The sequence below is a fragment of the Nomascus leucogenys genome, chromosome 2 (genome assembly GCF_006542625.1).
Source record: "Nomascus leucogenys isolate Asia chromosome 2, Asia_NLE_v1, whole genome shotgun sequence".
Lineage (NCBI taxonomy): Eukaryota > Metazoa > Chordata > Mammalia > Primates > Hylobatidae > Nomascus > Nomascus leucogenys.
Genome location: NC_044382.1, coordinates 136468264 through 136485313, shown reverse-complemented (window position 1 = coordinate 136485313; position 17050 = coordinate 136468264).

Genomic DNA, 17050 nt, shown 5'->3' with positions numbered 1-17050 from the left:
CCAATGACTTTCTTCACAGAATTGGAAAAAACTACTTTAAAGTTCATATGGAACCAAAAAGGAGCCCGCATCGCCAAGTCAATCCTAAGCCAAAAGAACAAAGCTGGAGGCATCACGCTACCTGACTTCAAACTATACTACAAGGCTACAGTAACCAAAACAGCATGGTACTGGTACCACAACAGAGACATAGATCAATGGAACAGAACAGAGCCCTCAGAAATGATGCCACATATCTACAACTATCTGATCTTTGACAAACCTGACAAAAAAAAGCAATGGGGAAAGGATTCCCTATTTAATAAATGGTGCTGGGAAAACTGGCTAGCCATATGTAGAAAGCTGAAACTGGATCCCTTCCTTACACTTTACACAAAAATTAATTCAAGATTGATTAAAGACTTAAATGTTAGACCTAAAACCATTAAAATCCTACAAGAAAACCTAGGCAATACCATTCAGGACATAGGCGTGGGCAAGGACTTCATGTCTAAAACACCAAAAGCAATGGCATCAAAAGCCAAAATTGACAAATGGGATCTAATTAAACTAAAGAGCTTCTGCACAGCAAAAGAAACTACCATCAGAGTGAACAGGCAACCTACAGAATGGGAGAAAATTTTTGCAACCTACTCATCTGACAAAGGGCTAATATCCAGAATCTACAATGAACTCAAACAAATTTACAAGAAAAAAACAAACAACCCCATCAAAAAGTGGACAAAGGACATGAACAGACACTTCTCAAAAGAAGACATTTATGCAGCCAAAAAACACATGAAGAAATGCTCATCATCACTGGCCATCAGAGAAATGCAAATCAAAACCACAGTGAGATACCATCTCACACCAGTTAGAATGGCCATCATGAAAAAATCAGGGAACAACAGGTGCTGGAGAGGATGTGGAGAAATAGGAACACTTTTACACTGTTGGTGGGACTGTAAACTAGTTCAACCATTGTGGAAGTCAGTGTGGCAACTCCTCAGGGATCTAGAACTAGAAATACCATTTGACCCAGCCATCCCATTACTGGGTATATACCCAAAGGATTATAAATCATGCTGCTATAAAGACACATGCACACGTATGTTTGTTGCGGCACTATTCACAATAGCAAAGACTTGGAACCAACCCAAATGTCCAACAAGGATAGACTGATTAAGAAAATGTGGCACATATACACCATGGAATACTATGCAGCCATCAAAAATGATGAGTTCATGTCCTTTGTAGGGACATGGATGAAGCTGGAAAACATCATTCTCAGTAAACTATCGCAAGGACAAAAAACCAAACACCGCATGTTCTCACTCACAGGTGGGAATTGAACAATGAGAACTCATGGACACAGGAAGGGGAACATCACACCCTGGGGACTGTTGTGGGGTTGGGGAAGGGGGGAGGGACAGCATTAGGAGATATACCTAATGCTAAATGACGAGTTAATGGGTGCAGGAAATCAACATGGCACATGGATACATATGTAACAAACCTGCACATTGTGCACATGTACCCTAAAACCTAAAGTATAATAAAAAAAAAAAAAGAAAAGAAAAAGAAAAGAAAGATAGACCTTACCATTATTGTCCTAAAAAGCACTTGGCTCTTTCCTGATTTATCTGCTGGGCTTGTGTATAAGTTAGCCATTACTATGTAATGTTCCACTCCAGAACTCAGTGGCTTAATACAGCAATCCTTTATATTTGGCTAGATTGCCCTGCTTGAGGCTGGAGTGCCCAGGGCAGCTCTGTTTCTCACTGCAGATCTGTGAGTCACCAGGAGTAGCTCCGCCCCACATATCTCTCATCCTCCTTGAACCACTGGGGCATGTTCTTCTCATAGTGATGGCAGAGGCACAGAAGGGCAAATGAAAACATTCATCATCTCTTAAAACCTAGGCTCACAACTGGCACACTGTCACTTCTGCCCACATATCACTAGCCAAAGCAAATCACATGCCAAGGCCAAAGTGAAGGGAAAACTAAATAGAGTTCTCCTAGGATGAGACCTTGACAAATGTGTGAATTCAAGTAGGGGTGAAGAAGTAGGGCCAAGAAAAAAAAAAAAAAAAAGAAAGATACAGTCAAATGGTGTATGAGCATCAAAGGAGCCGTGGGCTTTGAAGACTGAGGTGGAGATGTTTTGGTAGTAGCAAGGAGGCACAAGGAGGGCATTTACACACATAATGCCCCAAAGGTTCATGAGGTATGGAAAAAACAAACAGGCGGCCTCTACTGAAGAGGACTGCAAAGGAACTTGTGTCAGAGAAAGTCCCCAGTGATTATTTAAAATCTAAAAAAAAAAAAACCTCACAGTGTATAATTGTTATTAAAGTAGACAGAGTATGCCAGGGTGCGGTGGCTCATGCCTGTAATCCCAGCACTTTGGGAGGCCAAGACAGGTGGATCACCTGCGGTCAGGAGTTCAAGACCAGGTTGGACAACATGGCAAAACCCCGTCTCTACTAAAAATACAAAAAATTAGCCAGGCACAGTGGCACGCGCTTGTAACCCCAGCTACTCGGGAGGCTGAGGCAGGAGAATTGCTTGAACCCGGGAGGCAGAGGCTGTGGTGAGCCGAGATCACACCACTGCACTCCAGCCTGGGTGACAGAGTGAGACTCCGTCTCAAAAAAAAAAAAAAAAAAAAGTAGAGTAGTGTACTCCATAATATATATAATTCTAAAACAACACAAATCATTAAGAAAGGGTAGTGTATCTAATAATTAGTGCTGGGCACTCAGGTTACTAAATATCAGAATGATTATTAAATACAGGATGTCAAAAAATAGAAGAAGAAACAAGTAACAAATTTCTAGTTAGGAAAACACTTTCTATGTTATGAGAAAATCTGGCAGAAAAATTAGCAAAAAATTGACAGATTTAAAAAAATTCTAAGTAAGAAAGAAAACAATTTAAAAATAAAAGATAAATCAAACAAGGAGAAAATTTTCAAACAACAGAAAAAAACACCCAGAAAGGAATAAACTCACAACAGTGAAAAGAACAGAAAGAATGGGGTTGACCCACTGAAGCAAAGATTCAACAAATTTAAAGAGGGAACCTCTAGAAGGAACAATATTTGATTACTAGGAGTTTCAGAGATGTGGAAACGAAAAGATAAAGGAAAATGTAATAATCAAAGAGCTGAAGAACACCACTATTCTCAAGATGGAAGGAGTCCATGAAATCTTGGTATGATGAATGAAAAAAGACTCTTCTTTAAGAAATTCCAGAACCCCAAGGAATAAATAAAGATCATCTCATTTTTAAGAAAGAAAGGAAAAACAAACAGCCAGCTCACTGGCAAAGGCATGAGAATCAGACTGGCATTAACCTCATCCGTGCACCAATAGCAAACAAAAAAGCAATTAAAAGGTCGAGGTTAGGGGGGCAGCAAACAAACTAGACATCTTGCCCAGAAAAGTTACCAAACAATTGCATATCAGAATAAATGCATTTTCAGAATTTCAGAGCATAGCAGAAAGTTGTTGACTCATTTAAATTTGTTAGTGTTTTGTTTTGGCTGTTCATCATCCAGTCTTCTTCCATTTTTAGGGAATATTCCTTGTGTATGCAGTATTGGTTGGACTTGGTTCAACACCTTCAAATATGGAAGACAAATGGATAAATCCTCCCCTAGAGGCAACATGGGCTGGGATCTAAATTCTGCCACTGAATGCTGCTATCCAGGATTTTGAATCCAAAGTCAATGTTATAAGAATCAAGGGGCAGAAATAACTTACTAATGGTAGCTAGAATAATATCTAGTGGTGACAAAAGGCCTATTCCTGCTAAAAGATAGTGGTCATATTTCCTGCTTGAGTCTGCTTGCTTCTTGAACTTTGTTCTATAATTTTTATCACATTTGTGAGCTATCCAAGTTCCTTTCAGTAGATTCCTTTCCTGTTTAGGATAGATACTCAGTTTCTTCTGTTTGCATCTAAGTATCTTAGCTTATTCTATAATTAAATCAGATTCCAGGAAACAAACTTCCAGGAATCAGTAAGAAAATTTGGCCTAGCTGGAGATGAAGGCAAATAGCTAATCATATTGTTTACCTGTGATCCACTGCCCTCAGAGGGCAAGGCTTTAAACAGTATGAAGGGTGTGGGGAATTCAAGAACTACCAGCTACTTCTGAAAGTCTCAGGTATGTTAAAAGAAAGGAATACCTTAATCAGATCCCTAAGTTCTCAGTGAAAGGTAAAAACGCAACTTAAGGAATGCCTATCACTTTGCTAAAATAATCTCTCATCTCTTAAAGCCACAGAACTATAAAAGCCAATGAACAGATTTGAGATTTAACCATGAAAATAGCTGATATATAATGTCAATTAAATTCATCACTTAGTCATGTCTTAATAAAGGTTCATGTATCACAGAAATGGAATTCCATCTTCAGTTTGGATAGAATATATGTGATTCTAATTGCTTGCTATGCTTATAAACAAACCACAGTGGTGGTCCTTGCTAAATAAAGTTCAGATGCCAGAAATCCCTTGGTACATAGCTTAAAGAATATAAAAATATATATGACATAAAAATTAATTTTAAGAAATCTAGAGTGGTTTTATTAATTAGACCAAGTAGATTTCAAGACAAGAATTACTACCAGACATAAAAGTGGATACTTAATTTGATTATAGTAAAAGAGAAAAGTTTTAAAATCCATAAGATTGGAAAGAAAGAAATGAAATTGTCTTTTACCACAGATGATATGACTATATAGGTAAAAAAAAACCACGTATTTACCAAAAGCTGGCAGAACTATTAAATAAGAGGGTGAAGGATCAATATTAAAAAATCACTTTTATTTTTATCTCTTAATGATCTCAGAGTTAGGGTTGTCTCAGAGAAACAGAACCAGTAGGATATACATAAAGAAATTTATTGCAAGAAATTGGCTTACATGATTGTTGAGGCTGGCTAGGTAAGTTGGAAATTCACAGGACAGGATCAGTACGGCAGGCTGAAACACTGTGGCAGGAACTGAAGCTTTGGTCCACAGCAGGAATTTCTTCTTCCTCAAGGAAATCTCAGTTCTACTCTTACAGCCTTTCAACAGATTAGATCAGGCCCACCTGGATTAGCAAACATAATCTCCTTTCACCGAAAGTAAACTGATGATAGATGTTAACCAAGTCTACAAAATACCTTTATAGTAACACATAGACTAGTGATTGACTAAGAGCCAAACTGACACACAAAATTGCCCATCACATTAAACAACAAATAATTGGAAAATAAAATGAACAATACAATTTTCAATAGCATCAAAAATCATAAAATACCTAGGTTAAATTTAACAAAATATATTCAAGACCTCTTTACTGAAAATGACATTACTAGGAAAAGTTAATGAAGATATAAAGAAATAAATCTCCCATGTCCATGTGTTGTCAGACTCAAAGACTCAATGCTGATAAAATGTCTACTCTTCTAAACTTGATCAACAAATTCAGTGCAAGCCCAATCAAAATCCCAGCAGATCTTTCTCTAGAATTTGATAAACTGGTTCTAAAATTTACATGAAATGTAACAGACCTAAAGTAGCCAAAAGTTTTGAAAGAGAACAAAGCGAACTCTAATGCTTTCAAACTTACTATAAGGCTTCAGTAATCAAGACACTGTGGTACTGATCTTTGACAAAGCTGTCAAAGCCATTCAATAGGGAAAGGAAAGTCCCCTCAACAAACAGTGCTGAAACTGGTATATACGGTCAGGTATATTTACACATGTCTACAACGATCTCTCTCTCTATATAGCCATTTATGGACATATATAGATATATGTATACATATACTTGTATACACACACATATACATATAAAAATATGAACCTAGACCCATTCCTTACATTCTACACAAAATTAACTTGAAATATGTCATAGACCAAATTATAAAAGCAAAAATCTTCAGGAAGAAAACATGGGTTAAGTAAAAATTTCTTAACTAGGAATCATTATCCATAAAATAGAAAAGGTAGATTTACACTTCATGAAAATGTCTCTGCTCATCCAAAGACACCATTAAGAAAACATATGGAAACTGCAGTCTGGAAGAAAATATTTGTAACATCTATATCTGATAAAGACTTGTATCCAGGATATATAAACAATTTCTACAACTCAATAATAGAAAGACAAACAGCCCAATAAAAAAATCAGCCAAAAAACCTTGAACAGCCTTTTTATGTAAAAAGGCATAGAAATGGTTAATAAGCACATGAGAAAGTGATTAACATCAGTCATTAGGGAAATACAAATTAGAATCACAATGGCATATATCACACAGTCATTAAAATGGCAAAGGTGAAAAAGCCTGACAACACCAGATACTGATGAGGATGTGAAACAATCAAAAGTCTCCTACATTGCTGCAGGTACTGCAGAATGGTATAGCCAGTGTCGAAATTGTTCTAATAGTTTCTCATAAAGTTTAAAGTACATCTATTTGGCTGGGCGCGGTGGCTCACACCTGTAATCCCAGCACTTTGGGGGCCGAGGTGGGCAGATCACCTGAGGTCTCGAGTTTGAGACCAGCCTGGCCAACATGGTGAAACCCCGTCTCTATTAAAAATATAAAAATTAGCCAGGCATGGTAGTGCGCACCTGTAATTCCAGCTACTCCTGAGGCTGAGGCATGAGAATTGCTTGAATCCAGGAGGTGGAAGTTGCAGTGAGCCGAGCTTGAGCCACTGCACTCCAGCCTGAGCAACAGAGTGAGACTGTGTCCCACTAACCCCCTCTCCCCCTAAAAAAATACATCTACTCTATGACTACAAATTCCACTTTCAGGTATTTACCAAGAAAAATGAAAACATAAGAACATAGAAAATGTAAAGAATGTTCATAGTAGTTTCATTTTATTCATAATGGCTCAAAAAGGAAAACAACCTAAAAAAATGAGGAGAATGGATAAAAACAATTGTAATATAAACAGACAATGGAATACTCTTCAGCAACAAAAAAGAACAAACCACTGATACATTCTACAAAATGAACGAACTGCCAGACTTTTATGCTTAGTGAAAGGAGCTAGATATAAGAGTACATACTGTATGATTCAATGGATATGAAGTTCCAAGATAGACAAACTAATCTCAGGTGAAAGAAAACCATACAGTGATTGCCTGTGGGATGGGGATGAGGTGCGATGGAATTAACTGAGTTATTACATAAGGGATCTTTCTGTGATGATAAAAATGTTCTATATTTTAATAGACAGGGTTATAGGGATATTTGCAATTGTCACAACTCATCAAACTTTACACTTAAGATGTGTGGATTTCACAGTATGTAAATTTCTCCTCCATTTACAAAGAAAAAGAAAAAAAAAAAGCCTCCAGGGAGTAAGGTTTAGGTTAAGCCACACTGGAGCTGAGCTCAGTTGCTTCTTATCATGATATTTTTGCAAGATTTGATTTGTAACCATTTGCTTGTATTACTTTGATTAAAATTTAGTTAAAATACTTGTACAGACTTCCAAGTTAAAATGGTAGAATAAAAACATCTGAGACTTTCCTTTTCTCCAACCGTAATGATAGAATAATAGGACCAAACCAGTCAAAATACCTGGGACTCAATCAAAAGAAAAGGAAGAGATTCATGTGATACAATTCAAAATGTGCAACCTGAGAGACAGAGAGAGGTTTCCTTGAATACCCTTGTCTTGATCTCTTGCGGTAAACATAATCCATAGTCTGAACTCCCCAACACACACACACACACACACACACACACACACACACACACACACAATGCAATAGACGTGAGAGAAAAGTTTTTAAAAAGTTATTCTAAGACTTTCAAACAAAGAAAGGTGAACCAACACACAAAAGTTGCTTCTGCACTAGAAAAATTGTGGAATATGGGAAAGTTTAATTTAAATGTCCCTATGCCGGCAGGAAACTAAAAGAAAGGCATTAGTCACCACTAGCTGTAAGAATCTGAGAAATGTTGCCCTGAAGCTGGGTACATTACTGTACTGAATAAAATTGAGTGTTAAGGAAACAAGTAAATAGGGAGAAATGGACACTGGGTAGGCTACTAGTAATGTATGCCATAGATGGCAAATTCTATCTAGAGGAAAGATAGCCAAAGAAACAGAAGAAATGCCCCTAGGAAGTTTTCATATTGTGGAAGAACATAATGAAAACATGAACCTAATAAAAGCAGAGAACCTTAAAAAAGAGTTGATGAAACTGCAGCATGAAATGAAAAGGAAAATCACAGAACTAAGAAATAAGTTGAAGGGCGGCGGCACAGTGCTCAGGACTGTATTCCTAGCACTTTGGGAGGCGGAGACAGGCTGATCCCTTGAGCCCAGGAGTTAGCAACCAACCTTTTCTCCACAACCTCGGCAGCATTTGTTATTTTTTGACTTTTTAATAGTAGCCATACTGACTGGTGTGAGATAGTATCTCATTGTGGTTTTGATTTCCATTTCTCCAATGATTGATTTTGAGCTCTTTTTCATATGATTGTTGGCCACATGTATGTCTTCTTTTGAAAAGTGTCTGTTCGTGTCCTTTGCTCACGTTTTCATGGGGTTGTCTTTTTCTTGTAAATTTGTTTAAGTTCCTTATAGATGCTGGATATTAGACCTTTGTCAGATGCATAGCTTGCAAGAACTTTCTACCATTCTGTAGGTTGTCTGTTTACTCTGTTGTTAGTTTCTTTTGCTGTGCAGAAGCTCGTAAGTTTAATTAGATCCCATTTGTCAATTTTTGCTTTTGTTGCAATTGCTTTTGGTGTCCTCATCATGAAATCTTTCCTCTTGCCTATGTCCTGAATAGTATGGCCTCGGTTGTCTTCAAGGGTTTTTATAGTTTTGGATTTCACATTTAAGTCTTTGATCTATTTTGAATTAGTTTTTGTATATGATGTAAGGAAGGGGTTCACTGTCAGTCCTCTATATATGGTTAGCCAGTTATCTCAGCATCATTTACTGCATAGGGAATACTTTCCTTATTGCTTGTTTTTTCAGGTTTGTTGAAGATCAGATAGTTGTAGGTGTGCTGCCTTATTTCTAGGTTCTTTATTCTGTTCTATTGGTTTATGTGTCTGTTCTTGTACCAGTATCATGCTGTTTTGGTTACTGTAATCCTGTAGCATAGTTTGAATTTGGGAAGCATGATGCCTCCAGCTTTGTTCTTTTTGCTTAGGAGTGCCTTGACTATTTAGGCTTCTTTTTTTGGTTCCATATAATTTTAAAATAGTTTTTCTAGTTCTTTGAAGAATGTCAGTGGTAGTTTAATGGGAATACCATTGAATCTATAAATCTACAAATTACTTTGGGCTGTAGGGCCATTTTAGCAATATTGATTCTTCCTATCCAAGAATATGGGATGTTTTTCCATTTGTTTGTATCATCCCTGATTTCTTTGAACAGTGATTTGTAGTTCTCCCAAGACCTTTCACCTCCCTAGTTAGCTGTATTCCTAGGTATTTTATTCTTTTTGTGGCAGTCGTGAATGGGAGTTTCTTCATGATTTGGATCTTGGCTTGATTGTTGGTGTACAAGAATGCTAGCATTTCTTACACATCAATTTTGTATCTTGAGACTTTGCTGAAGCTGCTTATCAGCTTAAGAAGCTTTTGGGCTAAGATGATGGGGTGTTCTAGATATAGTTTCATGTCATCTGCAAACAGGGATAGCTTGACTTCCTCTCTTCCTATTTGAATGCCCTTTATTTCTTTCTCTTGCCTGACTGCCCTGGCCAGAACTTCCAACACTATGTTGAATAGGAGTGATCACAGAGGGCATCCTTGTCTTGTGCCAGTTTTTCAAGGGGAATGCTTTCAGCTTTTGCCCATTCAGTATGATGTTGGCTGTGTTTGTCATAGATGGCTCTTACTATTTTGAGGTATGTTCCTTCAATACCTTATATACTAAAAGTTTTTAACACAAAGAGATGTTGAATTTTATTGAAAGCCTTTTCTGTAGCTATAAAGATAACCATGTAGTTTCTGTCTTTAGTTCTGTTTATGTGATGAACCACATTTGTTGATTTGCATATGTTGAACCAGCCTTGCATCCCAGGGATGAAGCTTACTTGATCGTGGTAGATAAGTTTTTTCATGTGCTGCTGGATTCAGTTTGCTAGTGTTTTATTGAGGATTTTTGCATTGATGTTCATCAAGAATATTGGCCTGAAGTTTTTTTTGTTGTATTTCTGCCAGGTTTTAATATCAGGATGATGCTGGCCCCATAGAATGAGTTAGGGAGGAGTCCCTCCTTTTCAATTTTTGGAAATGCTTTCAGTAAGAATCATAATAGCTCTTTGTACACCTGAAAAAAGTCAGCTGTGAATCCATCTGCTCCTGGGCTTTTTTGGTTGGTAGGCTATTTGTTACTTCCCCAATTTCAGAACTCATTATTGGTCTGTTCAGAGATTCAATTTCTTTCTGGTTCAGTCTTGAGAGGGTATATTGTCCAGGAATTTATCCATATCTTCTAGATTTTCTAGTTTACTTGCATAGAGGTGTGAATAATATTCTCTGATGGTTGTTTGTATTTCTGTGTGGTCAGTGGTAATAGCCCCCTTATAATTTCTGATTGTGTCTATTGTGTTTATGTAAATCTTCTCTCTTTTCCTCTTTATTAGTCTAGCTAGTGGTCTATCTATTTTATTAGCTTTTTTGAAAAACCAGCTCCTGGATTCATTGATCTTTTGAATGGTTTTTCATGTCTCTATATCCTTCAGTTCAGCTCTGATTTAGGTTATTTCTTGTCTTCTGCTAGCTTTGGGGTTTGTTTGCTATTGGTTCTCTAGTTCTTTTAGTTTTGATGTTAGGTTGTTAACTTGAGATCTTTCTAACCTTTTGATGTGGGCATTTAGTGTTATGAATTTCCTTCTTAACACTGCCTTAGCTATGTCCCAAAGATTCTGGTACATTGTTTCCTTGTTCTCAATATTTTCAAAGAACTTCTTGATTTCTGCCTTAATTTCATAGCTTACCCAAAAGTCATTCAGGAGCAGGTTATTTGATTTCCATTTAATTCTATGTTTTTATATATATATATATATATACTTTGAGTTCTAGGGTACATGTGTACAACGTAGAGGTTTGTTACATATGTATGTATACATGTGTCATGTTGGTGTGCTGCACCCATCAATTCGTCATTTACATTAGGTATATCTCCTAATGCTGTCCCTCCCCCCTCCCCCCACTCCACAACAGGCCCCGGTGTGTGATGTTCCCCTTCCTGTGTCCAAGTGTTCTCATTGTTCAACTCCCACCTGTGAGTGAGAACATGCAGTGTTTGTTTTTTTGTCCTTGCGATAGTTTGCTGAGAATGATGGTTTCCAGTTTCATCCATGTCCCTACAATGGACATGAACTCATCCTTTTTTATGGCTGCATAGTATTCCATGGTCTATATGTGCCAGATTTTCTTAATCCAGTCTATCATTGATGGACATTTGGGTTGGTTCCAAGTGTTTGCTATGGTGAATAGTGCCGCAGTAAACATACGTGTGCATGTGTCTTTATAGCAGCATGATTTATAATCCTTTGGGTATATACCCAGTAATGGGATGGCTGGGTCAAATGGTATTTCTAGTTCTAGATCCTTGAGGAATTGCCACACTGTCTTCCACAATGGTTGAACTATTTTACAGTCCTACCAACAGTGTAAAAGTGTTCCTATTTCTCCACATCCTCTCCAGCACCTGTTGTTTCCTGACTTTTTAATGATTGCCATTCTAACTGGTGTGAGATGGTATCTCAGTGTGGTTTTGATTTACATTTCTCTGATGGCCAGCGATGATGAGCATTTTTTCATGTGTCTGTTGGCTGCATAAATGTCTTCTTTCGAGACGTGTCTGTTCATATCCTTTGCCCACTTTTTGATGGGGTTGTCTGTTTTTTTCTTGTAAATTTGTTAGAGTTCTTTGTAGATTCTGAATATTAGCCCTTTGCCAGATGAGTAGATTGCAAAAATTTTCTCCCATTCTGTAGGTTGCCTGTTCACTCTGATGGTAGTTTCTTTTGCTGTGCAGAAGCTCTTTACTTTCATTAGATCCCATTTGTCAATTTGGGCTTTTGATGCCATTGCTTTTGGTGTTTTAGTCCTGAAGTCCTTGCCCATGCCTATGTCCTGAATGGTATTGCCTAGGTTTTCTTCTAGGGTTTTTATGGTTTTAGGTCTAACATTTAAGTCTTTAATCCATCTTGAATTAATTTTTGTAGAAGGTGTAAGGAAGGGATCCAGTTTCAGCTTTCTACCTATGGCTAGCCAGTTTTCCCAGCACCATTTGTTACATGGGGAATCCTTTCCCCGTTTCTTGTTTTTGTCAGGTTTGTCAAAGATCAGATGGTTGTAGATGTGTGGTATTACATCTGAGGGCTCTGTTCTGTTCCATTGGTCTATATCTCAGTACCATGATGTTTTAGTTACTGTAGCCTTGTAGTATAGTTTGAAGTCAGATAGCATGATGCCTCCAGCTTTGTTCTTTTGGCTTAGGATTGACTTGGCAATGAGGGCTCTTTTTTGGTTCCATATGAACTTTAAAGTAGTTTTTTTCCAATTCTGTGAAGGAAGTCATTGATAGCTTGATGGGGATGGCATTGAATCTATCAATTACCTTGGGCAGTATGGCCATTTTCACGATATTGATTCTTCCTATCCATGAGCATGGAATGTTCTTCCATTTGTTTTTGTCCTCTTTTATTTTGTTGAGCAGTGGTTTGTAGTTCTCCTTGAAAAGGTCCTTCACATCCCTTGTAAGTTGGATTCCTAGGTATTTTATTCTCTTTGAAGCAATTGTGAATGGGAGTTCACTCATGATTTGGCTCTCTGTTTGTCTGTGATTGGTGTGTAAAAATGCTTGTGATTTTTGTACATTGATTTTGTATCCTGAGACTTTTCTGAAGTTGCTTATCAGCTTAAGGAGATTTTGGGTGGAGACAATGGGGTTTTCTAAATATACAATCATGTCATCTGCAAACAGGGACAATTTGACTTCCTGTTTTCCTCATTGAATACACTTTATTTCTTTCTCCTGCCTGATTGCCCTGGCCAGAACTTCCAACACTATATTGAATAGGAGTGGTGAGAGAGGGCATCCCTGTCTTGTGCCAGTTTTCAAAGGGAATGCTTCCAGTTTTTGCCCATTCATTATGATACTGGCTGTGGGTTTGTCATAAATAGCTCTTATTATTTTTAGATACGTCCCATCAATACTTAATTTATTGAGAGTTTTTAGCATGAAGCGCTGTTGAATTTTTTAGTCAGGAATTCTAATTTGATAGTTCTATGGTCTGAGAGACTGTTTGTTAACATTTCAATTCTTTTGCATTTGCTGAGGAGTGTTTTACTTCCAATTATGTGATTGACTTCAGAGTAAGTGCCATGTGGTGATGAGAAGAATGTATTTTCCATTGTTTTGGGGTGGAGAGTTCTGTAGATATCTCTCAGTTCCATTTGGTCCAGTGCTGAGTTCAAGTCCTAAATATCTTTGTTAATTTTCTGCCTCAGTGATCTGTCTAATACTTCCAGTGAGGTGTTGAAGTTTCCCACTATTATTGTGTGGAAATCTAAGTCTCTTTGAAGGTCTCTAAAAACTTGCTTTATGAATCTGAGTGCTCCTGTGTTGGGTGCATACATATTTTAGATAGTTAGGTCTTCTTATTGAATTGAACCCTTTACTATTATGTAATGCCCTTCTTTGTCTTCTTTGATTTTTGTTGGTTTAAATACTGCTTGTTTGAAATTAGCATTGCCATCCTGCTTTGTTCTGTTTTCTATTTGCTTGGTGGATTTTTCTCCATCCCTTTATTTTGAGTTTATGTGTGTCACTGCATGTGAGATGGGTCTTTTGAAGACAGCATACCAATGGGTCTTGGTTCTTTATCCAGCTTGCCACTCTGAGTCTTTTAATGGGAGCATTTAGCCAATTTATATTTGAGGTTAGTATTGATATGTATGGATTTGATCCTGTAATCAGGATGCTAGCTGCTTATTTTGCAGGCTTGTTTATGTGGTTGCTTTATAGTGTCAATGTTCTGTGTACTTCAATGATTTTTTTCTTTTTCTTTTTCTTTTTTTTTTTTTTGAGATGGAGTCTTGCTCTGTCACCCAGGCTGGAGTGCAGTGGTGTGATCTGGGCTCATTGCAACCATTGCTTCCTGGGTTCAAGTGATTCTCCTGCCTCAGCCTCCCAAGTAGCTGGGATTACAGGCACAGGCCACACCATACCTGGCTAATTTTTTGTACTTTTAGTAGAGACGGGGTTTCACCATGCTGGTCAGGCTGGCCTAGAACTGCTAACCTCAATGATCTACCCACCTTGGCCTCCCAAAGTGCTGGGATTATAGGCATGAGCCACCACGCCCGGCCTTTCGTGTGTTTTTGTAGTGGCTGGTAACAGTCTTTCCTTTCCATATTTAGTGCTTCCTTCAGGAGCTCTTGTAAGACAGATCTGGTGGTAATTAACTCCCTCAGCATTTACTTCTCTTATTTGTCCTTTGCTTATGAAGCTTAGTTTGCCCAGATATGAAGTTCCGGGTTGGAATTTTTTAAGAATGTTGAATATTGGTTCCCAATCTCTTCTGACTTTCAGGGTTTCTGCTGAGAGGTTGACTGTTGAACTTCCCTTCCTAGGTAACTGGGCCTTTCTCTCTGGCTGCCTTTTAACGTATTTTCTTTCATTTTGACCTTGGAGAATCTGAAGATTATGTGCCTTGGGAATGATCTTCTTGTGGAGTATCTTACTGGGGTTCTCTACATTTTCTGAATTTGAATGTTGGTCTTTCTATTCAAGTTAGAGAAGTTCTCATGGATGATCTGCTGAAATATGTTTTCCAAATTGATGCCATTCTCCCCATCTCTTTTAGGTACACCAATTAGTCAAAGATCTGGTCTGTTTACACAGTCCCATATTTCTCAGAGGTTTTGCTCATTCCTTTTTAGTATTTTTTCTCTATTCTTGTCTGCCTGTCTTATTTCAGAAAGACAGTCTTCAAGCTCTGAAATTCTTTCCTCTGCTTGGTCTATTAGGCTATTAATACTTGAGATTGCATTATGAAATTCTTGTATAGTGTTCTTCAGCTCTATCAAGCTGGTTACATTCTTTTCTATACTGGCTATATTGTCTGTCAGCTCCTGCAATGTTATATGATGATTTTTAGCTTCCTTACACTGAGTTACAACATGCTTCTTTAGCTCAGTGAAGGTTATTTTTATCTGAATCTACTTCTGTCATCTCAGCCCTCTCAACCTCAGCCCAGTTCTGACCCTTGCTGGAGAGATAGATGCAGTCATTTGGAGGAAAAAAGGCACTCTGGTTTCTTGGGTTTTCAGCTTTCTTGTGCTGACTCTTTCTCATCTTTGTGGGCTTATCTACCTTCAACCTTTAGGTTGCAGACCTTTGCATGGCTTTATTTTATTTTTTTCTTTTAACAGTCTGGCCACTTTTCAGTGGGGCTGCTACAGTTTGCTGAGGGTCTGCTCCAGTACCTAGTCAGCTCAGATTTTCCAGTACCTAGAGGTATCACCAGTGAAGGCTGCAAAACAGCAAAGATGGCAGCCTGCTGCTTCCTCTGAGAGCTCTATCCCAGGGAGGTACAGACATGTTGCTGGCGTGAATGCACCAGTAGGAAGTGGGTGGAGATGCTGGTTGGGAGGTCTCACCCCAGTCAAGAGTAACGGGATTGTGGACATGCTTAAAGAAGCAGTCTGGCCACGCTTTTGTAGAGAAGCTGTGCTATGTTCTGGTACCACTTCTGCTCAGTTGGCTTGGGCTCTCCAAAGATCGTGGGATAGAATGGCTGAGTTGCCCTAACAGCAAAGATGGTGGCCTATCCCTCCCCACTGGGAACTCCATCCCATGGAGAATTCAAATCTCTGCTGGCCAGAGAACACCAGTGGCAGGTGGTTGGAGGCTTTGGTTGGGAGGTTCCACCTAGTGAGGAGGAACAGGATCAAAGACCCACTTAAAGAAGCAGTCTGGTCACACTTTAGTGGAGCAGCTGTGCTGTGCTGGTGTACCACTTCGGCTCAGATGGTTTGGAGTCTCCCAAGACCACAGGCTGGAATGTTTAAGTCACTTAAACAGCAAAGATGGCAGCCCGCCCTATCCCCAGAAACTCCATCCCAGGTAGGCACAACACTGTTGCTGGTGGCTGGCAGGAATTCCAAACCAGTGAGTCCATCCTGTGAGGTGTCATGGAAGTGGGGCCCACAGACCATCGCTGCTTGGCCCCCTGGAATCAGCTGCTTTCCTAGGGGTATGTACAGAATTGTAACTTCCCACTTTGCTGGAGTTGCAGTTACTTTTGCTGGGATGCCTGGAGCCAGAGTATGTAAAGCAGCTGCTCTGCCAAAACTCCATGTAGCTCTGTGTGTCTGAATGAAGGACCTGGTGGAGTTGGTTCACAAGGGGATCTTCTGACCCAAGAGTTGCAAAGATCTTTGGGAGAAGCGTAGTTTCCTGGGGTTGCACCTACACTCACTGCTTCCCTGGGCAGAGGAGGTTCCGTTGGCTCTGTGTTGCTTCCAGGTGGACTGCTGTTTTGCCTTGCTTTTCTCCATTCTCCATGGGTCAAGTTGTTTCCTTGATTAGTCCCAGTGTGAGTACCTGGATGTTGCAGTTGAAGATGCTGTATTTACTTGCACTTTTTGTTCCACTCAGTGAGAGCCACACACCATAGCTGCTTCTAGTCAGCCATCTTGGCCATGCAGCCCCATTTTCTTTCTTAATGAAAAATCTATAACCATTTCAACATGAATAAATCAACAAATAGTAGTCTAAGTTGTATATTGTTTGTATGTCATAAGGGAAATCACCAGAACTAAAAATAACACTGCAGCTAAGAAATTCAGAAGGTGAGAAGGAGAAAAGAGGTACAAGAAAGTGTAGTGAGCTAATTATCTAATCTTTCGTAGGAGACATAAACAAAAACTAAAGCTGCTATAGCAAGAGGTGGTGATTAGATAAAATATATCAACTGACAAATGTTTCCATAGCAACATGTAAAAAGAAGATATAAGTCTTCCAAATTATAAGAAGGAAAGCACACACTGCATACACTGAACCA